The following is a 24,317-nucleotide window of genomic DNA, read 5'->3' on the forward strand; positions in this document are numbered from 1 at the left end:
TCGCACCGGCACTGCAAAATGTTTCAAACAATGTTTCCGGCAACTAATGCTTTCCGATGTTTGCAGTAGATGCGGGAAACATTGTTTGAAACACGTTGCAGACCTCAGTGTGGCTGCAACTATTTTAGTTTTTATTCATCAGCAGGTCTTGGTTGTTGAAATATGAATTTCTGAAATACTTACGGGCTCTGGATCACCACCTAGGCTCAGCAGAGTAGGATCTTGACTAACGAAGGAACGTTGTGTTCAAAGCAACATTGCAATGAGTACAGCTTCACGTTCAATAGGATTAAAACGCAGGAGTTACGGAGGGAATGTCGTTGGTATATTGAAAATACACTATGTGATCATAAGTATTCGGACACCCACAAAAACATACGTTTTTCATATTAGGTGCATTGTGCTGCCACCTACTGCCAGGTACTCCATACCAGCGACATCAGTAGTCATTAGACATCATGAGAGAGCAGAATGGGGCGCTCCGCCGAACTCACGGACTTCGAACGTGGTCAGGTGATTGGGTGTCACTTGTGTCATACGTCTGTACGCGAGATTTTCACACTCCTAAACATCCCCAGGTCCACTGTTTCCGATGTGATAGAGAAGTGGAAACGTGAAGGAACACGTACAGCACAAAAGCGTACATGCCGACCTCGTCTGTTGGCTGACACCTATCCAGACCATCACACAGGAATTCAAAACTGCATTAGGATGCACTGCAAGTACAATAACAGTTAGGCGGGAGGTGAGAAAACTTGGACTTCATGGTCGAGCGGCAGCTCATAAGCCACACATCACGCCGGTAAATGCCAAACGACGCCCCGCTTGGTGTAAGGAGCATAAACCTTGGACGATTGAACAGTGGAAAACGTTGTGTGGACTGACGAACCACGGTACACAATGTGGCGATCCGATGGCAGGGTGTGGGTATGCATAATGCCCGGTGAATGTCATCTACCAGCGTGTTCAGTGCCAACAGTACTATTCGGAGGCGGTGGTGTTATGGTGTGGTCGTGTTTTCCATGGAGGGGGCTTGCACCCCTTGTTGTTTTCCGTGGCACTACCACAGAACAGGCGGACATTGATGTTTTAAGCACCTTCTTGCTTCCCACTATTGAAGAGCGATTCGGAGAGGGTGATTGCATCTTTCAACACGATCGAGCACCTGTTCATAATGCATGGCCTGTGGCGGAGTGATTACACGGCACCTGAATCCTATAGAACATCTTTGGGATGTTTTGGATCGCCGACGTCGTGCAAGGCCTCACCGACCGACATCCATACCTCTCCTCAGCGCAGCACTCGGTGAAGAATGAGCTGTCATTCCCCAAGAAACCTTCCAACATCTGACTGAACGTATGCCTGCGAGAGTGGAAGCTTTCATCAAGTCTAAGGGTGGGCCAACACCATACTGAATTACCATTACCAACGGAGGGCCCCACGAAGTTGTAAGTCATTTTCAGCCAGGTGTCTGGATACTTTTGATCACATAGTGTACCTCAGTTAGTCACCGTAGGAGGAGGAGATTAGTGTTTAACGTCCCATCCACAACGAGGACAATGGAGATGGTAATCACCGTAGCTGAAAGCAACTCATAGTTAAGGTAAGGAAAAAATCCTGGATGGACAGAAGGATACTTAGAAAGTCAGTTTCGGGTTTGATGTCCATTCAACAATAAATCAGTTAAGACAGCTCTCAACTTCGAATCGTAGGAGCATATAGAAAGAAATTGACGGCACCCGTTGTAGCGGAACCAGGCCAGCAATTACCCGGAGTAATTTCTGGGAAGCCGCAGAAAATCTAAATTAGAATAACTAGACGAGCATATGAACCCCACATTTCTCGAATACGAGCCCAACAGTATACATATAGCTCCGTGCTAGCGAACGGATGAATGATGGAACAACTGCTCTGCCGCGTATCGTCTTAAGGTGGAGTCATAGTGAAAGCTGCAAGTGTCAGCAATGCCCTTGCCTGTTTTGTAGTGCGACTCGTCGTAAAAAAGCCGGCGCTACAGGAAGCGGCAGATTAGCTCTGACTACGGTAACCCGACGCGCATGCGTCGACTGATGTATCGCGCTCTTAACGGGGCAGCACGTAGCTCTCCCAGCAGTAGCAAAAGGAAACGAGAATGCAACTGCCCTGAGAGGAACGCAGCGCTCCAAACTGATCAGGAGTCATACCGGCACACTGCATGCTGATATATGAGCTGCTTACATATTCAAGCAGTTCTTGCTTGCAAACCGTTATTAGAATTGTATACAACTACGAAGGCAGGCGGTGGGGAGATGTACAGTACAAACAGGGAGTGTAACACTTGACACAGCTACCAGCAGCGTCATTTTACCGATTCTTGCCGTCTTGGGCCCTTCGACGTGCGCAGTGAACACATGAATTTAATCTTCTATCATACGTAGTGACTAGTACACTGCAAAGCCAAAGAAATTGCTACACCTGCCTAATATCGCGTGGGGTCCCCGAGAGCACGCACAAGTGCCGCAACACATGCCATGGACTCGACTAATGTCTGAAGTAGTGCTAGAGGGAATTGACACCATGAATCCTGCAGGGTTGTCCATAAATCCGTAAGATTACGATGGGGTGGAAATCTCTTCTGAATACCATGTTGCAAGGTATCCCAGATATGCTCAATATTGCTATCTGGGGAGTTTGGTGGCCAGCAGAAGCGTTTAAACTCAGAAGAGTGTTCCTGGAGCCACTCTGTAGCAATTCTGGACGCGTGGGTGTCGCATTGTCCTGCTGGATTGCGCAAGTCCGTCTGAATGCACAACGGACGTGAACGGATGCAGGCGATCAGGCAGGATGCTTACGTCCGTGTCACCTGACAGAGTCGTATCTAGACGTATCAGGGGTCCCATATAACTCCAACTGCATAGACCACACACCATTACAGAGCCTCCATCAGCTTGAACAGTCCCCTACTAACATTGCATGGTCCACGGATTCACGAGGTTTTCTCCATAACCGTACACGTCCATCCGCTCGACACAATTTGAAACGAGACTCGTCAGACCAGGTAAAATGATTCCAGTCAACAACGGTTCACTGTCGGTGTTGACGGGCCCAGGCGAGGAATAAAGCTTTTTGTCGTGCAGTCATCAAGGGTAAACGAGTAGGGCTTCGGCTCCGAAAACACATAACGATGATGTTCCGTTGAATGGTTCGCACGCTGACACTTGTTGATGGCCCAGTACTGAAATCTGCAGCAATTTGCGGAAGGTTTGCACTTGTGTCAAGTTGAACGATTCTCTTCAGTCGTCGTTGATACCGATCTTGCAGGATCTTTTTTCTGCCCGGAGCGATGTTGGAGATTTGATGTTTTACCGGATTCCCGATATTCACGGTACACTCGTGAAATGGTCGTACGGTGAAATACCCACTTCATGGCTACCTCGGAGATGCTGTGAATGCTCGTGCGTCGACTATAACATCACGTTCAAAGTCACTTAAATCTTGGTAACCTGCCATTGTAGCAACAGTAATCGATCTAAAAACTGCGCCAGACACTTGTTGACTTATGTAGGTGTTGCCGACTGCAGCGCCGTATTCTGCCTGTTTACTCCCGGGTTCGATTCCCGGCGGGGTCAGGGATTTTCTCTGCCTCGTGATGACTGGGTGTTGTGTGCTGTCCTTAGGTTAGTTAGGTTTAATTAGTTCTAAGTTCTAGGCGACTGATGACCTCAGAAGTTAAGTCGCATAGTGCTCAGAGCCATTTGAACCACTTTTTTTCCGCCTGTTTACATACCTCTGCATTTCAATACGCATGCCTATGCCAGTTTCTTTGGCGTTTCAGTGTATTTATGGCACATTTATCGATTACCGCAGATTCACGGCTGCTTCAGCTACACAGTGTATCTAGCCGAGTTCTTTGAGTCGTATGTGGCTTTGGCCAATGCATAGCGAGGGCGTGGTCGCCCCACACGGCTTGTTTGCTTTGAAGAAAAACAAGGCATTCTCTTTCAGTCTCTTCCGTACGGGCTGCTCTTGGGAGAAAGCGTGTTTTTCTCGTGAGTGGTGTGTGGTTACGATTGTGGCTGCATTAACACATACTGAGAGAAAGAGGATGAGCAATGAATGAAAGCAGCTGTGAGCTTGTATTTGAAAGTGATTATAACTAACACATACAGCTCGTCTCTATGCGCCTGTTCTGCAACACAACGTAACATGTTTGTTTACGATCTGGCGAGATATACTGGAACACTTTGGTTGCTTAGACAGTATTGTCGAATGAATAGCAGGGTCGCACTCGTGGTTACGATCAGTGTGGTGCCGATCCTGCTTTGTTTACGTCTTTTTGATTCGTGTTCGTGTTTAGCCAGCGGATATCTTACTCATCAAATAAGCATTAAAACTGAATTAAAAACGGTCTTGACGGCGATAAAATATTTACTGGCAATGGCAACCGATCTCGGTGAAAATGTGACATTCTTCAGATCACATTATACCATCATGGCAGGCGATGGCGTGAATCCACGAACGTCAACTGCTCATGAGCAGTGACCAGGTTGTGTAACTGCTTTTTTTCTTAGAGTCTTTCGTTAAAACGACCTTTCAGCAACACGGAATCACAAACCCAGCAAATAAAATGTCGATTAGCTGCCGTCTCGAAGCTCTCGAGAAAATTTGGTCTCGCGATAACTAGTTTAAATCCTGATGATGACAGAAGTTTCGTCATCAGCACAAGGGCATCAAAGGAACGCGAATTACGGCTTACTATTAACTCTCACTTAGTACCGGCGGAATATTCAAAATTGTAAGCTTTGGTGGCCGATGGATGGACGTGTGACTCCGCAGAGCAATTTCACTGCGCAGCCGGCAAGGATAGTAAACAGCAGACACATCGATGCCAAGGCGTAAAATCTTTGCACATTTCGAATGGTTCAAATGGCTCTGACTACCATGGGACTCAACATCTGAGGTCATCAGCCCCCTAGACTTAGAACTACTTAAACCTAACTAGCCTAATGACATCACACACATCCATGCCCGAGGCAGGATTCGAACCTGCGACCGTAGCAGCAGCGCGGTTCCGGACTGAAGCGCCTAGAACCGCTCAGCCACAGCTGCCGGCTTTGTGAATTTCATTCCATGTACTCAGGTGGACACTAACTATGCCTCGCTGACAGGTGCTTGAACAATATACGCAGATATCAGCATGTAAGAGAGGACGTGTGGTTTGGCTCAAAAAAGCCGGTTCGAGTAATTGGCGAATCACTCGAAATTTGAATAGGAGCGATGCCGCTATTCTAAAAAGTTGACAGGAATGGGTGAACCATACCCGGAAACAGCGTCAAGTAGGAAGCGGTCGACCTAGAGAGACGGCACAACGTGAGGAACGAGCAGTCGTCATATAGGCACTTATAGCCCCAGATTCATTGTTACCATCACTGCGACGTATAACTGACTATTCAGTGACCACAAGCACCATTAATAGGCGGCGCACAGAAAGAGTGTTCAGCTCACAGAGTCAATTGCGCCGATTACCAATGATCTTCGTACACCAACAAGCCCGTTTGCAGTGGGGTAGCGCACATTCGGCCTGGAATATAATTGACTATAGTGATAAGTTCCGCTTCGAAATGAGCTCCGGTTGGCCATCGAAGACGTTTCCGGATATGCCCTGGACGGTAGTGGGGTACTAGCCTGATAGCCGCTCGCCGTACCGGTCGACAGCCAAGAGTGGCGATCTCGGACATCATACATTTCACATCAAAGCTCTTTTGGTCGTCATCCGCAGCATCCTTACAGCACAGCAGTACCTCGACGATATTCTGCACCCCGTTCTGTTGCTGTTTCCCCAATTCAGAACGTTTTGATCATGTTTGACCGGGCACTCCAAGCAGCATGGAAGTTTGGCGGTCGAACGCGCCACTTGGATAGAATTTGGCAACACATCCCTCAGAAGATCATCCAATAACTTTGTCAGTCAAAGCCGATTAACTACTTGCATAAGGGCCAGAGGTGGACATTCGCATAATTGACATGCTCAATTTGTGAAGTTCTTTCTCCTGAATAAATCATCAAATTTCTCTGAGACTGTAATAATGTTTTTGTCTGTACATCTATATCACATCCACCAACTTCCGTACCATTCGGGTAATTTCTTCGTGGTGTGGAGTAATATTTTTTTTTTTGTCTTAGAAAGTACAACAATTTCATATATGAAAGCATAATTTCGGGCTTTTGTGTTGAGTATTAGGCAAATACTAACTATTGATAGGAGACTTCAAGTTGGAACCAGCAAACAGGGAGGTTCACCAATAGACAATCCACAATAGTAATGTCATACAAAAGATGATGTGCTATACAAATGTGGTTGTCTGTAGTACCATAACTGAGAATACTGACATACGACTATGTTAATTTTGGTCTTACTCGTTTTATAAGGAAGGGTGATCTTTATGTGGGGCTAGTTGGCCATAAAATGTTGCAGTTAAGGTAGTAAGTAATGTCCAGGCTATTCACAAGTGTAGTGTATTCGACTATTCGAGAGGTTCTAGGCGCTGCAGTCTGGAACCGCGCGACCGCTGCGGTCGCAGGTTCGAATCCTGCATCGGGCATGGGTGTTTGTGATGTCCTTAGGTTAGTTAGGTTTAAGTAGTTTTAAGTTCTATCGGACTGATGACCACAGCAGCTAAGCCCCATAGTGCTCAGAGCCATTTGAACGATTTTTTTGACCTGCCATAGCAGCAAAACCCTGTCTAGCGCAATGAGACGGTAAATTAGTATAATGTGGTAGCGCTCAGCAAGCAGGAACTAGTTGGGATCCTGGTGGTGCAGAAAGTTTCGTCACCAGTATGCAGGCAACAAAGAGAAGCGAATTATAGACGTACTACTAACTCTGGCTTATCATATTACGTGCTAATGTGTTGGAATAAATTTTAGTCAGTACAAACAGTGGATGGATGAAGAAATGGTTCAAATGGCTCTGGGCACTATGGGACTTAACATCTGAGGTCATCAGTCCCCTATACATTGAACTACTTAAACCTAACTAACCTAAGGACATCACACACATCCACGCACGAGGCAGGATTCGAACCTGCGACCGTAGCGGTGGCGCGGTTCCAGACTGAAGCGCCTAGAACCGCTCGGCCACACAGGCTGGCATGGATGAAGAAATTTGCCCGTTAGGGCCTTGTCGTGAATACAATGCGGTCGTCCGTGTCTAGATTCACTTTCACTCCCTTCATCAGAAACATATTGATATTCACATCTCTTGTAAGAAGAATGATACGGAAAACGTTCTCTTCTGCACATTTCGATATATTTTCAAATTTACAGTATCAGTGTTACGAGAACATTGCTCGGGGAAGTGTTGTACTTCCCAGGCTCGTCTTGCGCTTGCTTTGTGATGCGGCGGTCTAGCGTGGACGTGCGCTACAACGGGAAGGGAGCGAAACAATGGCGGCACCTGCGATCGTCATTTGTCACGCGGCGGCTTGGCGCCGGGCCACGGTGCCGCGTGTGACGACACGGGACAACGGCCGGCCGGTCGATGCTATTTCCGAGCGCCTTTACCCCCGCCGACTGCGACGGACTGAATGCCTCGCACCAGCTGCTGAACAACCAAAGACCACGTCCGTGCGCTGAATTTAAGCAGAGCATCATTAACCGCGAATTCGTCTGAGGGTCACTTGGAAACGGATTCCCTACCATTTACTTTGATATGAATCATAACACATACAGAAAGCGCAATTACACAGTTAGCACAAGATTCCAACTACATGCTATCATTTTTCATGTACTGGCTACCATTCTTTATCAACGTCTGTAGCAATCATCATGGATTACAACGATCCTGTTGAACCCAGTTCGCTCTATTTCTTTGTCTTTTTTTTTTCACGAGACAAAGGAAACAGAAGATACTGGCACTCAGGCTGGTGCAGTGTCCCTTGACTCCCGGAAGGCGTTCTAAGCGGTACTGCATTGTTGGTTAATGAACAAAATACGTGCTTACCGGATAGTATACAAGTTGGATTGAAGAGTTCCTTCTAAATGAAAGAAGGGTGGAAGATCACGCTTTGACGTCCCGTCGACACCGATGTCATCAGAGACAGTGCTTGTAAATATAAGACGGCATGCCACTGTTAACGGAGAGAAATCTTCAGAAATAAAAATATTTTTGGGTATACTCCAAGGAAGTGTTATAGGACCATTACCATTCACCTAATTTGTTCCAAAACCCCGCGCGTAAAAACGGGATATTTCCGGGGCTCGTGCCTCGGGTTCTGTTGGCGATAGACAGGTAGGGTCAAATGTTTTGGATAGCCCTTTGGCTATGGGCCATTTGTATTCACAACAAGAGGAGTGCTACTGTAGCCAACCTACAGTACACGGTCAAAGTCCCGGGTTCGATTCCCGGTCGGGTTGGGGATTTTCTCTGCCCGGGGACTGGATGTTTGTGTTGTCCTCAACATTCATCACCATCATCATCATCATCATCATCATCATTCGTGACAGTGGCTAGATTGGACTATACAAAAAAAACCGGACTGTGTAAAAATTGGAACTTTGTATGGGCGCTGATGACCGCGCAGTTGAGCGCTCCACAAACAAAACATCATCATCACTGTCAAAGTTTGAATATTACACGCTTCCTCCATTTTAGGCAAATGGAGCAAATCCGTTGGTTCTTTTGGCATGAGATGTGTCCTACGTTGCGCCTTATGGAGCTTATGAAGATAACATTTAGTTCACGGGTAGTTCCTGAGAAACACCGGAAAACGTGATTTTTGGGCACCAAATTCGAGCCGTGGATTCCAAAACGGCTATCCCCAGCCAACTGCTGAACCTTTTACGATATATTCATAAGAGCCCGATCTCGAACGACCTCGAAAATTTTGTTGGTGTCGTTTCCGAGATACAGAGGTTCGAAGTTACTCTACCTGTACACGTAAAATCCGATGTGGAGCAAAAACGTAGTTTATAAAGTGATGTAACACGGCGAAATACGCCTTAAGATGTCTCCGTAATCAGCAGAAGGATTCTGAAACTCCATGTTGTTGTAGTACTGTAGCACATGCAAAATTTTTATACACATAAAATCTGGTCTGAAAATCACATAGTTTTGCGATATTTCAATTGCACATAAGAAAAATATCAAAATTTTACTGACCCATAAAGTTCTTTTCATATGAGTGACATGTTCTGCTCTAGCAGGGAAAAGAAGGCAACCAGTGGAGAAATGCTCCTATCTGACCACAAAAAGGCGTACATGCTCCAGTTAAAAAAAAAAGAAATCGACTAAAAATGGAGTACTACCTGCCTCATTCTAGCTTTCTCAGCACCTTTAAAAATTTTCCCAAAATTTTTTCATACGAACATATTTGTTCTTTTTTATGCTGAGAAAGAAGGAGACAGTGGCGATGGGAAAGAGACGGAAAAGTAACAAATACTGGACGACAGGAAACGGTGGTTATGGTACAGAAAGAGCGAAGGAGACAATGGCAGCGTGAGAGAAAGAGGACACAGGGCAGTGGAAATAAGTTGACAGTGACAGAACAGTGGTTGGAAAAGACTGAAGGAGACAGTGGTAGTGGGACAGGAATAAAGAGAAGAAAGTGGCAGTAGGTGAGAGCCACTGGTAGTGAGAGACGGAATCTATGACAATGACAACGACGAAGAGAGAAATAGTGACAGTGGTAAGAAACAGCGGCCGTGGGAAGGAATGAATGAGATAGACGCTCAATAATCGCTTCAGTGCAGATGCACTCTGAGCTTGATGTATAATAAAATTAACTTAAAACACAAACTGAAATGCTTGACAACTTCTTCTATTCCACAAAAAAATTAATGAATATGTGACTAAGTGTGAGGGAGAAGGAAGGAGGATTAGAGTTTAACGTCCTGTCGACAACATTATCTTTAGAGACGGGGGAGACATAGGGAGAGAGAGAGATAGTGAACATGGTTAAGTATAAATCACCGTATGCTTGATAAAAACGTTTTTTTAAATAAGTTAAGAAATCACGTAAATGGTCAGTATGTTGCCATATATTCTCCCAATACGATGTACTACGATTGTAAAACTGATTCGTTCCATATCTTAGCGACAGGCCGTAAATATTAGGTTGGTGCATAAGTTCGTAGCGTTTTTGTTTTGCATGTTGGTACTCCTGTTCCTACGAGTTTATTTAACGATTGTCGTTCTTTGTCTGTAGTTAACTGTCGCTATTTGAGTTAACACTTTGTCATTTTGTCATTTCGAGGTATTGAGTGGAGCTGTGGACGCTAGGGAATGGAGTGCCAAGCGGAGAAATCGGAAAATTTCCTACATCGTCTTCTGTTTGAATTCAATAGAGGGGTTACAGCAAAGGAGGCAGCCAGAAATATTTGCGCCGTGCACTGCGATAATACCATTGGACAAAGCACGTCAAGGAAATGTTTTTTTCGTTTTAAGGAGGATCGATTTGACATTACTTATTCTCCATCTTCAGGAAGACTTTCGGGGTTAGACGAACAGCGTTTAAACCCATTAATTCACACTGATGCACGTCAGTGTACTCGAGAGTTGCGTAATGTGATGAACTGTGATCATTCCACCGTTTGCATGCTAGCCGGCTGGAGTGGCCGAGCGGTTAAAGGCGCTACAGTCTGGAACCGCACGACCGCTACGGTCGCAGGTTCGAATCCTGCCTCGGGCATGGATGTGCGTGATGTCCTTAGGTTAGTTAGGTTTAAGTAGTTCTAAGTTCTAGGGGACTTATGACCACAGCAGTTGAGTCCCATAGTGCTCAGAGCCATTTTTTTGCATGCAATGGGAACGGTTCAGAAGTCGAGTGTATGGGTACCGCTTGCTCTGAGCTAAAATCGCAAAAATCGGCGGGTTGCCATTTGTGCATCTCAAGAAAGGAATGGTTGAGTCCCAACAAACCAGCAGCTACCCGTACAAAGGCTTGGGTGCGTCCACAAAAGATAATGTTATGCATCTGGTCCCACAGCGACGGTGAGGTGTTCTACGCTATTGTATCACCGAAGTGTAACCATCACTGCTGACATCTATGGTCAACATCTGAGACGGCTTGCACACGCAATCCAAGAACGACAACCACGAAGGCTGCGTGAAGTGATGCTACTCCATGATGACGCCAGACCGCATTCTGCTAGGTTGACAAGAAACAATATACAGGTGTTGGCCTGGAAATTTATTCCACACACACCTTACTCACCTGATCCTGCGCCATCAGATTTCCAACTTTTCTACTCTCTATCGGACAACGTTCAAGGAACTTACTATCCGGATGAAAATGCACTCCGAACATGGCTCGACCATGATTTCTGCAGTCGCGAATCGAAAAGTTACTCCCCCGCCCATTGGTAGACTGTTGTAAATAGTGAAGGGGAGTATATTATTGGTGACTAAAGTGTTAGGTTTACCTGTTGTGGTTCTTAAACTTACGGAAAAACGCTACGAACTTATGCACCAATCTAATATTATCCACAGACTATGGTAATAACTTAGTTGTTGTGAAGAATGACTAAGTGGGATTCTGAAGACGCAGAAAGGTTTTCTTAGCCACAACGTATTACTTGTTGGCAAGAATGAGCGGGAAGAACTACGCCTCTAGAATCGATGGGCTGTTTTCCAGATGTTTACTGAGTTGTCGCTGAGACGCAGTATAGTTGCTGCTACTACTGCATACTGTCTTTGGCCCAAATTACCCACTAGAGATGCAACGGGAAAATGTAGCTCTACGGACACACACAACACAGCAGCAAGAAATACGAGTTACTGCGGTGGAGGCGCACTCCATTTCGCGCGCAAGAGCGTGGCCTATCGGTTTCCAATAGGGCGAGTTAGGGATAAACGTAGCGCCACCTGCACAGAGGGCGCCCAACGCCGACCGTGTTACTGCCGCGCCATTCGCCGCAATATGGATGGCATTTCCAGTAGGAATCTGGCGCCGTGCGTTGGAAGCCTTATTCATCGCTCGCCAAGGCAATTCCAGTTCCATCTTCCTGACTGTAGTTTGCGGATTGTGGGCCGCAGGATATGTTGGCCTAAGCCGATTACTAGCGATCGTCCTGAAAAAGTAAATCACACTACACTGTTGACGATAATCTCCCTGTAGAAAGTACTCAAATCTTCTTCTTTTCTGGCAGAAATTTGTTCTCTAAAGAAGAAACGCATCTAAAGCTTAGTGATGTTTTCTGATTATATGACTCTTGTGTGGTTTGTTGTCTAAGTAAATAATTGTAACTATAGAAATGCAAATAGCAGGTGCTCAATCCTCGTTCGATCCTACAATTTCCTTTGTCACTTACCGCTTCTTTCAAGAGCACTCATGAAGCCCTAGCGTCCTTTCAAACAAAACACAACAAAAAAAAACACTGTATTTTGGCCTGCAGACCACACAACCATTTGCATTTTAGAAATTTATAATAATTACTTTTTACAAACACAATAATTTTATGAGAGAGAACTGCTACATTCGTGAGAAATGGTTGGTGATATCTCAGCCACCGCATGCGCTGCTGCAACACGCAGGTCGCCTGGTAGCTTGTGTTGTCAGCTGCTACGATTATTATTATGTTGGTGACAAGCATACATCAGCGTGCCGACTTTCGGACCCATTACTTTCCTGGATAACATTTACGACGGGCATTGTCTGTTGCTTGAGATAGCGCCGCAGGTTCGAATCCTGCCTCGGGCATGGATGTGTGTGATGTTCTTAGGTTAATTAGGTTTAAGTAGTTCTAAGTCTGGGGGACTGATGACCTTAGATGTTAAGTCCCATAGTGCTTAGAGCCATTTGAACTTCGAGCTGAGCGGTGTTGAGAGCAACGTCTGGCTGTCTAGGGTGAAGTTTTCATGGTTTCCCCAACACACCTAATATGCAATGGTTGCTTTAACTTGGTCGTGGCCAATTTTCGTGTTCATCCTTGCCAAGCTGATCTGAAAGGTTTCTAACCTGTGAGACATTAGCAAAATTGGTCTTCCATCCTTATAATTAATAAAGAAATTATTTATCGAAAAATAAACACGTTGCACATTGGAGCTACTAGTCATCTTGCTTCAATTCGCACAAAGGATATGCGACAGAGAAGGAATCAGAACTAGCTGATGGAGAGGCATTTTCACCCGGTTACGTTCAGCGTACAAAAGAATCGGACAACTAAGTACTCAAGCTGACGTGACGTCTTGAACATGAATGTTAAAGGCTGGTGGACTGTGTTTGCCGTCCCACATGGCTGGCGACGATGGCGATGGAGGCAGTGTGGAAACCGGACCCTCGCCTTGACGAGGTCGAAAGGCGCGCAGCCCCGAGCCATTGTTCACAGAAAGCGACCTCGGTAGGCTAAAAGCGAAACTTGGTAGTTCCGATACGCCTTGTGGGAACACTAGAATCACCGCGATAAATACCGGCCTAATGAACCACCGCAAGGCTATTCTAAGAAATGGCAGCTGCAGTCATCTAGAGTAGCAGACCTTAAACACATTACTTCCATAACTTTAACAAGCTGTTATTCATCTTGTGCTTTATACATAAATTTGCAAGCGAAACACGCAAAAATTCCATAAAATCGATAATATGATACCCTTTCCCACTGAGCAAAGAAATCACAGTAAAAGAAATCACCTCGTCTGCTAAAATTCTTCTTCTTTCTAGAAACGCAACCAACCAGGTTCGGCCCTCATAATCATTTTCATGTATCTCCTTTCTATAAAAGGCAATAAACTGAAAAGTACCTTGTAAAATTTAATACCGCATCGCTAACCGAAACTTACAACCCAAGCAGAGTGATTAACTTCAATCAAACTTAGAAGATAGAGCGCATCAGATAATGAATCACGTAAGGTAGTGAACTGCTCTATCCTTGAGCATGTATATACCAGAACGAGACTGTGATTACTAAATGTAACGGTCCATGCATGGATGTGTGTGATGTCCTTAGGTTAGTTAGGTTTAAGTAGTTCTAAGTTCTACGGGACTGATGACCTCAGCAGTTAAGTCCCATAGTGCTCAGAGCCGTTTTTTTAACGGTTCATGGATAAACACATATTGATGAAACACGATAATATGACGTACTATGTCACTTAAATACCAGAATTTGTGCTACTCGAGACTGATAATGCGGCATATTACACAGTAACGTCGCTGCGGCACTTCTTTGAGCCAAAATATTCTGTCTTTCAGCATTGTGAACGATGTTCAAAAATTTCCGACAGCTAGCTAAAGAAAGTGTACCATAGGACGATGTCAAAAGTGACATCCACCAAAGGAGTGTATAGTGCTGCGTAGTGCTACAGACGAGGAGCAGTAGAAATGCTTGGATAATGCAGGAGGTATTGAATCTCTCCGATGAATGTAGAAAATATATAACTAGGTTGCAAATTAGGCAAGCAAGAGGAAATACAGACGTCTAAAAAAAAGAGATTGAAAAGAAGTGCAAAATGTAATGGCTGGCGGGATGGGAAATGCAAGGATGTTGAAGCACGCATGTGTAGGTGAAGCTAGATGAAGTGTACAGGAAAATTAGAGAGACCTTTGAAGAAAAGAGAAGCAAACGTATGAATATTAAGATCTCAGACGGTAAACCTGTTCTAACTTAAGAAGAAAATGCTGAAAGATGGAAGGAATACCTGAAGCGTCTATAAAACATTAAGAACTTGAAACCAGTGTTATATGGAGCAGAGATAGAAGATACCACACTGCAAGAGAGACCTAAGTCGAACAACATTCCCCAAGAATTATTGAGTCCTTGGAAGAGCCGGATGTGACTAAACTATTCCTCCTTGTATGCAACATATGAGAAATAGCCAGAATACTGTCAGGCTTCAAGATCAATGCATAATTTCTGTTCTAAAGAAGGTACTGACGAATGTAAATCTTACCGAATCACCAGTTTAATAAGTCATGGTTGCAAAGTGCCGACATGAATTATTTACAGGAGAATGTAAAATCTGGTAGAGGATGACCTCCGAGAAGACCAGTTTGAGTTACGGAGAAATGTAGAAACATGCGAGGCAGGGTAGACAGAGAAAACAAGCCTACGTTTTACAAATACTGATTTTTATGTTCAGAGAATGCTTTTGACAATGCTGACGGGAACACACTATTTGAAATTCTGGAGGTAGCTGGGATAGAATACAGGGAGCGAAAAACTACCCACAGCCTATACAAAAACCGAACTGCTGTTATAAGAATCGAAGGACATGAAAGGGAATCAGAATTTCAGAAGGGAGTGAGACAGGCTTGCATTCTCTCCCCAAGATTATTCAATCGCAACATTGAGGAAGCAGTAAGAAAAAAAAAGGAAGAGAAATGTTGGAAACGGAATTAAAATTCAGGGAGAGGAAATAAAAACTTTGCGGTTTGCCAGTGACAGTCTGTAAGAGACTGCAAACGACTTGCAAGAACAGTGGAACCGAATGGACAGCATCTCGAAAAGAGGTTATCAGGTGAACATCAACAAACGTACGAGTAAAACAAAGGACTTGTAGTCGAATTAAATCAGATAATGTTGATAGAATTATATTAGGATATAATAAATTAAAAATATGAGATGAGTTTTGCTATTTGGGCTGAAAAATGATTGATGATGAGAGAGGATATGAAATGCAGACTGGCAACAGCAAGAAAAGCGTTTCTGAAAAAGAGGAATTTGTTAACATCGAATGAAGGGTGGAAGATAAGTATTTCAGACAAGGAGAGAACAGAAGCTTTTGAGATGTGATGCTACAGGAGAATGCGTAATATTAGATAGCTAGATAGAGTAACTAAGAAGTAGCTACTGTACTAAATCGAATTGGTAGAAAAGAAATTTTGGTTCAACTTGACTAAAACAAGGGGTCTGTTGAAACATTCAGAGGTTTCAAAGAGTCGTCAATTTGGTAATGAAACAAAGGGACATAGGATGGCGAAAATTGTACAGGGAGACCGAGGCTTGAATTTAGTAAGCATGTCCAAATGTATGTACGTCGCAGTAGTTACGTAGAGATGAAATGGCTTCCGCAGAATAGCATGAGAGATGTATCAAACCAGTCTTCTTAATTACGAGCGCAATAAGAGCAGAGTTTATTCATCGCACTGCATACCTCTAAAGCTTAGCACAGAAAAGAATTATGATACCTGTCAGGCAGTTGGGATCGTGCTCTCTAAATTCTAGTAAACACTTTCCTTACGAAGACACCTACATCAAAATTCCTCGCCTAGTTAGGCGGACCTGCGTGTCGCACGCCGTCGAGTCACGACCTGGCGGAGATTTTTCGCCTCACAGCCACCGGGCCAAATTTGCAGTGGGCAACGGCGCCATGGTTCTGCGATAGCATCAGGTCTGGTCCGCAGCGCGAACACAGGCTGCCGGACGTGACAGCTCCGTCGTCCAACCGTGAAGGGTGGAAAGTCTGCGCTATCTCTGATGCTTCCTTACGACGGCGGTGAAGGCACAACCGTCTGGTCTGACACCTTTTACCAGCACCATCCTGGAGGACCAGGAAGTGAACATCGAGAATGTTATAAATTTTCTAAGCGGAGTATTTTCCTCGTCGCTCTCGTTTCACAGGGCACGACGCCATCGATTTCTCAATATTATACGCAATCCTGGCTCCACAAAAGTGGTGAAGGCGGGCAGGCATGGACAGAGGAAACCTATATAGATACTGTATCACAGCTATAAACTGGTAGGCTGAAGTCATAATATTGCCACATTCTGACACACTTCAGTTCCTAACAGCGGCCCTACATTATGGGCCATGAGTGAATATTTTAATTTTATCATCTTTCTGATACGATGTGACGATACCAGTTACGGACATAAATTTTATGTGCCTCTCTTGCTGACTTTAATGGGACAGATCAGGTGATCATGACACGAGTGAAACAAAACAGATACCTGCGATCATACACTTTCTTGGTTTTTACACATGTGAAACTTTGGATCGTTGTAACCTCCAAGGTGACCATTTCATCGCCCATCGTATCTCTATTTAACTTTGTCGTTGAGTCAGACGAAGCATCACACTGAAGGTACCATATATCTCCTTCAGTGGAGTAATAATAACAATTTCGTGTGGCTTAGTGACCTGCTGGAGGTCACTTAGGAGACTTGCGTGTCCCTAACCTACCCCATTCAAGCAAGCTGGAAAAGGCGACTTCAGCTTAACGGGGAATCCGAACCACGTGTCGTTTCTAGAGACCCCTCGCATCGTTGAGAGATGAAGGCTAGTTAAAACGCAGTTTCAAAAATCCTTGCTCCGACCGGGATCGATCTCGCGAGCTCTCGGTTTTACTGCCAAACCACATTTATTATATTTTTATGAACAGGCCCAGCGTCATTGGAATAGTCTGGGAGGGACAGTATAGAGAACACAGGAGATATAAGCTTCTTTCAGTCTTTTGTTATCTACTCTAAATCCTGTAACAGCAGGAGCCTCATCATGGACGAACCAGAAACTCATCTACAAGTTGGGAAAGAATTCAAAGTATTTTCCTGGACTATTAAATGGAAACGACAAGATATGTGTATCAATTTGTTCCGATGCAAGCATTTATCCTTCTCAGTACTAGACCCATGAGCGCGCCAGCTCGATCGTACGCCTACCAATAATCCAATCTTGAATACCGTAACTCTGTTCTTGTTGATTTTTTTTATAAATGGAACGATCAGCCAAATAAATATGAAAGCCTATAGCACTTAGCCACAGTATTCGTAATGTGAGACAAATACCGCGGTATTCTCTAATTTGCTTTCCGTTATCCAATCTGCAGTTTAGTCTCGACGCAAACAACACATTCCAGGAAGCATTTGGAGATGAGTAGAAATGGAGGTCATTGCATATAAGCAACAAGAACACGATACTGCACGGTAGCCAAGAGAATTACTGGAGGTATAAAATCACATCTTTTATGCTTTTGTTTCCTTTACAATTCAGGAATCCAAGTTTGGGATGGCTACGTGGAAGAACCACGCAGCGACTGGTATTAAAATACTTGACATCATCGACTCCGCACCATATCGTCATACTAACATGGTTCTAACAATTTTATGCACGCTACCACTTAGTGTAGCTACAGAAGCAAGTACATCTTCAAGCCGTCGGTTTCACAAGACTTCGCTTAGAGCAACCGTGGTGGGAAGACGACTCATTGCCCCTGCCTTGCGTACCTACCAGGACACTGAGATTGCGTAGGAACTTCAGGAAGTAAATTAAACATGACGTCCCATACTAAGACCACTGCACAACAGTAGTGGCGGACTGTCAGAAGAGAGTAATGAGGCGGGTTTTCTGCTCAAACAGTGCGTGATTGAGATACGTTCCCAGTTTTGGCGCCATTTTAAAGTGGGAAAAAAAGGAAAAGAGATTAGGCAAAGAGGTCATTAGAGCAAGAACACAAGCTCGGATTAGGGAGGGACGAGGAAGTAAACCGCCCGTGTCCTTTCACAGGAACCAACGCGGCATTTATCCTATGCAACTTGGAAAATCACGCAAAACCTTAATCTGGATAGTAGGACGTTGAACTAAACCGTCCTCTTCTCGGGGCGGGTTGTGGAGGAGGGCAGAGATTATTCCAATGATGGCCGACCGGAGTGGCCGAGTGGTTCTAGGCGCTTCAGTCTGGAACCGCGCGACCGCTACGGTCGCAGGTTCGAATCCTGCCTCGGGCATGGCTGTGTGTGATGTCCTTAGGTTAGATAGGTTTAAGTAGTTTCAAGTTCTAGGGGACTGACGACCTCATATGTTACGTCCCATAGAGTTCAGAGCCATTCCAATGATGAGGAAGTTCACGCATCGGTTCTCATATTGCATGGTGTCCAATGACCAGAGGAGTATTTCTGTCGCTGAAGAATTCAATGGTTACTAGAACGTTCTGACCGTCGTTTACAGAAACCAGGTGATCATATTGAGATACAGTGTCGCTTCGAATTGTAGCGCAATCTTAAAAAAAAATGGCTCTGAGCACTATGGGACTTAACATCTGTGGTCATCAGTCCCCTAGAACTTAGAACTACTTAAACCTAACTAAGGAAATCACACACATCCATGCCCGAGGCAGGATTCGAACCTGCGACCGTAGCAGTCGCGCGGTTCCGGACTGCGCGCCTAGAACCGTTAGACCACCGCGGCCGGCAGCAGTCTTCAAAACAAGTTATTGGCCTGCCATAGTACAAGGAGCAGGCAACTGGAAACGAGACGGATAGAAGACGAAAGTGAACTATTTTTCTTATTTCAAAAGTGATCCTTACATCCATTAATACTTTCAATCCACTGAGAGACAAGCCTTCACGAAAAAAATGTATGCGAATGCCTACGGAATCATGGTTGTATACGGACGTGCGCCTGTTCGTCCGAAGCAAATCGCCGGTGACGAACGTCTTACTTCAGAGTTCCAAAAATATGTAAATCGCATGGAGTGAGATAGAGACTGTACGCAGGATGTGCAAGGGCTTCCCAACGAAACTTCTGCAGCGTACTCGAAACGACGTTGGCAACATGAGGAAGGACCCAATCACGGTTACGTTTTTTTCTGACTGGTTTGAAACTTGATGCGGCCCGCCACGAATTCCTCTCCTGTACCAACTTCTTCATCTCAGAGTAGCACTTGCAACCTACGTTTCAGTTATTTGCTGAATGTGTTCCAATCTCTGTCTTCCTCTACAGTTTTAGTGCTCTACAGCTCCCTCTAATACCGTGGAGGTCATTCCCTGACGTCTTAACAATCTCCTATCATCATGTCTCTTCTTATCGGTGTTTTCTACATATTCCTTTCCTCATCGATTCTGCGCAGTACCTCCTCATTCCTTACCTTACAAGTCTACCTAATTTTCAACATTCGCCAGCATCACCACATCTCAAATGCGTCGATTCTCTACTGTTTCGATTTCCCCACAGTCCATGTTTCACTACCACACAGTGCAATGCTCCAGACGTACATTCTCAGAAATTTCTTCCTCAAATTAAGGGCTATGTTTGATACTAGTAGAGTTCTTTTGGCAAGGAATGTCCTTCTTGCTAGTGCTAGTCTGCTTTTGATGTCCTCCTTGCTCCGTCCGTCATTGGTTGTTTTGCTGCCTAGGTAACAGAATTCCTTAACTTCATCTACTTCGTGACCATCAATCCTGATGTTAAGTTTCTCGCTGTTCTCATTTCTGCTACTTCTCATTACTTTCGTCTTTCTTCGATTTGCTCTCAATCCATATTCTGTACCCATTAGACTGCTCACTCCATTCAGAAGATCATGTAATTCTTCTTCTCTTTCACTCAGTGAATCGTATAAATGTCCTTGCACCTTAAATTTTAGTTCCATTCCTGAACATTTCTTTTATTTCCATCACTTCTTCTTCATGTACCACGGTTATATACATAGGTATTCGGAAACATGTTTCCATGAAACCATTGACCGTCTTGTCTCACGGTGGGATAAATGTACTAAGAGTTACAGTGATTACCTCTGAATTAATAAATAATTTGTTTAGTTTTTCCCCATCTTTCTGCTTTTCATGTGACTGCCACTTACAATATGTAATTTAAACTTTCCATCGTTATGGCAGGGGGGAAAGCATTCGTCTGATGAAATAATAAATAAATTATCTTCTGGCAGCAAGGATGGTTTTCATTTTCTTTACTGCTTTATCGATTTCGGGACCATCTGCTCCGACTCCACGTGCACCTTGTAATATACATTGGGGCTCCTAGTCCCGAAACCAATAATGCAACAACGAAACTCAAAACTATTCTTGCACCTAAGGCTAATTTATTTACAAATTCAATACGTAACTTACTTTTCGAAGTCCCCACGTACTAAAATATTTTCAAATAGTAACAATAGGCGATTTCATTTTGTCCTCTCAATTGTATCTATTAATACAGGGTGAATCAGGAGGAAATGTACATGCTTTGAGGGTTGTGGTATTGGTGAATCTGAACAAAAAACGTGATATGGGCAAACGCCCTACTCCGAGTGGTTTCCGAGACAGAACACCTTTAATGTCAAATGGCTCTGAGCACTATGGGACTTAACATCTGAGGTCATCAGTCCCCTAGAACTTAGAACTACTTAAACCTAACTAACCTAAGGACATCATACACATCCATGCCCGAGGCAGGATTCGAACCTGCGACCGTAGCAGCAGCGCGGTTCCGGACTGAAGCGCCTAGAACCACTAGGCCACAACGGCCGGCCCTTTAATGTCAGTTTTATATGTTATTCTTGAGTAACTCACAACTAACGAGAACGTGTTGCAGTATGAAAGTAAATTTCATAAAATTCCCTACAAAAATGACCTATTCCGTTTTTCTCTAGGGCTAACACTTTGCGGGAAGATAGCGAGAGAATACTGAACAGCTCACGCGACGCTCGTGCTGTGTGGCATAGGTGGTTTTCTAGATTGTTTCTGCAGGCCACTTTGAGGTAGTTTCTTCGATAGGCCACAAATGTCACCTATCAAACTGTTCGTCTCGAATTCCTCTACACTGCTGTGGTACATTGTAAGTAATGACAACGTACTGAATAATACGGAACATAAATAACAGTGTACATTAAAGGTATGTTATCTATGAAACCATTCGGAATAGGGCATATGACCATAAGAAGTTACCCGTCCGCTGTGGCCGAGCGGTTCTAGGCGCTTCAGTCCGGAACCGCGCTGCTGCTACGGTCGCCGGTTCGAATCCTGCCTCGGGCATGGATGTGTGTGATGTCCTTAGGTTAGTTATGTTTAAGGAGTTCTAAGTTCTAGGGGACTGATGATCTCAGTCCCATAGTGCTTAGAGCCGTCTGAACCGCAAGAAGTTATATGTTCAGAATCAGCAATACTGTCACCCTCAAAGCATGCACATTTCCTCCTGAGTCACCCTGCATATTTAAAACATTGATTTAGTTTATTGTTATTGTTGTTGTTATTAAAAATTCTGGGAGTGTTTTGAATATTTCATTGTGATAGTTGTTGTTATTAGAAATCCTAGACATATGTAGCGCTCTGAAACAGAGTAGCGCAAAGCTAAATTTGCGAGGAGAAGAGGGAGAATTTAAAATGGAAGGAATCTACGAAATGACGAAAAAAGAAATAATAAAGGAAACTGTTACTTATAATCCGTCTTTATTGCAAAAATGTTTTTTTCACATGACCGGTTTCGGTTCCTCTAGAACCATCTGAAGACCTGCAATTTCGGTTACTCTTGTAAGCGAAATTGCAAACCTGAAGATTTTTCTAGAGGAACCGAAACCGGTCATGTGAATAAACATTTCTGCAATCAAGATGGATTACAAGTAACAGCGTATATAAAGTGATTGAGCTATCCCTGCAGACATTATGTCTGTTTATGCAATTGAAGGAAACGTTGATGAAGAAACGGATTTTGAAAATTTCACTAAATTACGTACAAACTGTGTCTCCCTCGGCATCGAACTCGATATCCGCGCCTGTTCAAAAGTGTCGACGATTGAATTTTCTCTAGCCCTTCGTAAAATTGGTGCTACGCTTGATAACATCAGAATCTATCAACGACAAGTAATGGCCGGGGGGGGGGGGGGGCGGCAGGATGGCCTTCCATTCCATTCTCGAAAACTGGCGTCACTTACTGCCGTGATTGACAGGTTCGACGGCAGTACATGCGCAGCCACTTAACTAGGATGGCGGGCTGGCTTGCGGCGTGCCTACGATGGCAAGAACCAGGGCACCGCCACTCCGCTCGGTCACTTGCATAAGCGAAAGTTATATCATGGGCAGTCCGGCTACCGTCCAAGTAGGTTACCGGCCGCCGGACAAGCCGCGCTACATACGACCCGCCACTGGAGCGGCTCTCCAGCCGCTGAAGCCGCTGCAATTCAGTTGCCAGTGGCAATACCACGCGCTACGACCTTCCAGTAACCCGTACGGGACTGCTCGATAGTATCGTGCAGGTAGCTTTGTTTTCTCCGCACAACAGATAAATTTAGTCTCTGTTGATACACTGTGGGCATGGGACAGCGGCTGGTCAATTATTTAACAACGAAATTGGGTAAACAGATGTGCAATTGACAAGCTTTTTTATTTTATTTTCGCTACCAGTTTCGGCAATTCATTATCCCATCTTCAGGCCCCATAAGCACCTCTCAAAAATAATCGATATATACATACTGGGGCTATATGTTTTTGGATGTCGTGAATTCTCAAGTGCTTTCCTCGAATACTTGTAGTTGGCGTCGTGTCTTCGAGGGAAGCACTTTGAGAATTCACGACATCCAGAAACATATGGCCGCAATAAGATAATATCGATTGTTTTTTACGGGTGCACACGGGGTCTGAAGATGGGAGAATGAATTGCCGAAACTGGTAGCGAAAATAAAAAAGAATAAGTTCTCAATTGCACGGCGCCGGTCGGAGCGGCCGTGCGGTTCTAGGCGCTTCAGTCTGGAGCCGAGCGACGCTACGGTCGCAGGTTCGAATCCTGCTTCGGGCATGGATGTGTGTGATGTCCTTAGGTTAGTTAGGTTTAATTAGTTCTAAGTTCTAGGCGACTGATGACCTCAGAAGTTAAGTCGCAGAGTGCTCAGAGACATTTGAACCATTTGAGCCAATTGCACGGCTATTTGATGAATTTCATTGCTAAATAATTGATAAATTTGTCTGTGACAGTAACTCCCGGTTCGAATTTGTCACTTAAAAAACTCTTTCAACAATCATATCAAAAAATAATAATTCATTAACTATAGTACGAGGGTTGGGGCTTAAATAGTGACAACTGTTTATTCACAACCGATACAAAGGAGTTACATATTTGCACCTGTTACTGTCCGTCAAAGTAGTCACCAGCGTTGTATAGAACCCGTTGCCAGCGATGTGGAAGGCGTAGTATATCGTTAGCAGAGCCCGTTCTGTTGATGGTGCGAATGGAGCGGTCTAAAGTTATGGTGATTCTTGTGTACGACTGTGATGGTGTTATCCTAATGCATTACGTTCATCCACGGCAGACCGTCAGTGCACAGTATTACTGTTCGTTTTCGGAGCATCATCTGCGACCAGCCTTGCGAAAGAAGCGGTGACACTTCCTACGCAACCCACCCATCATTTTGCACGGCAATGCGCGGGCGCATACAGCGCAAGCTGTGGCTGCTCTGTTCGGTCGATGGGACTGGGAAGTACTGTACCATCCACCATACTCCCCAGACTTAAGTGCTTGTGACTTTGATTTGATTCCGAAGATGACGGAACCACTTCGCGGCATTCGCTTCAGAACTGTTCCAGAGATTCGACAGGCAGCAGACCGCTCCATTCGCACCATCAACAAAACAGGCTCTGCTATGAGTATACTACGCTTCCACCATCGCTGGAAACTGGTTCTACACAACGCTGGTGACTACTTTGAAGCC

The 24,317-nt window shown here is 44.6% G+C and overlaps 1 protein-coding gene across 1 annotated transcript in view; it reads right to left on the minus strand.

The window, feature by feature from the left end:
• LOC124795999 (protein FAM117B-like) overlaps positions 1–24,317 on the minus strand; it is a 387,013-nt gene that overhangs the window by 43,446 nt on the left and 319,250 nt on the right. The window lies entirely within an intron of this gene.

The sequence above is a fragment of the Schistocerca piceifrons genome, chromosome 4 (genome assembly GCF_021461385.2).
Source record: "Schistocerca piceifrons isolate TAMUIC-IGC-003096 chromosome 4, iqSchPice1.1, whole genome shotgun sequence".
NCBI classification, from domain to species: Eukaryota; Metazoa; Arthropoda; class Insecta; order Orthoptera; family Acrididae; genus Schistocerca; species Schistocerca piceifrons.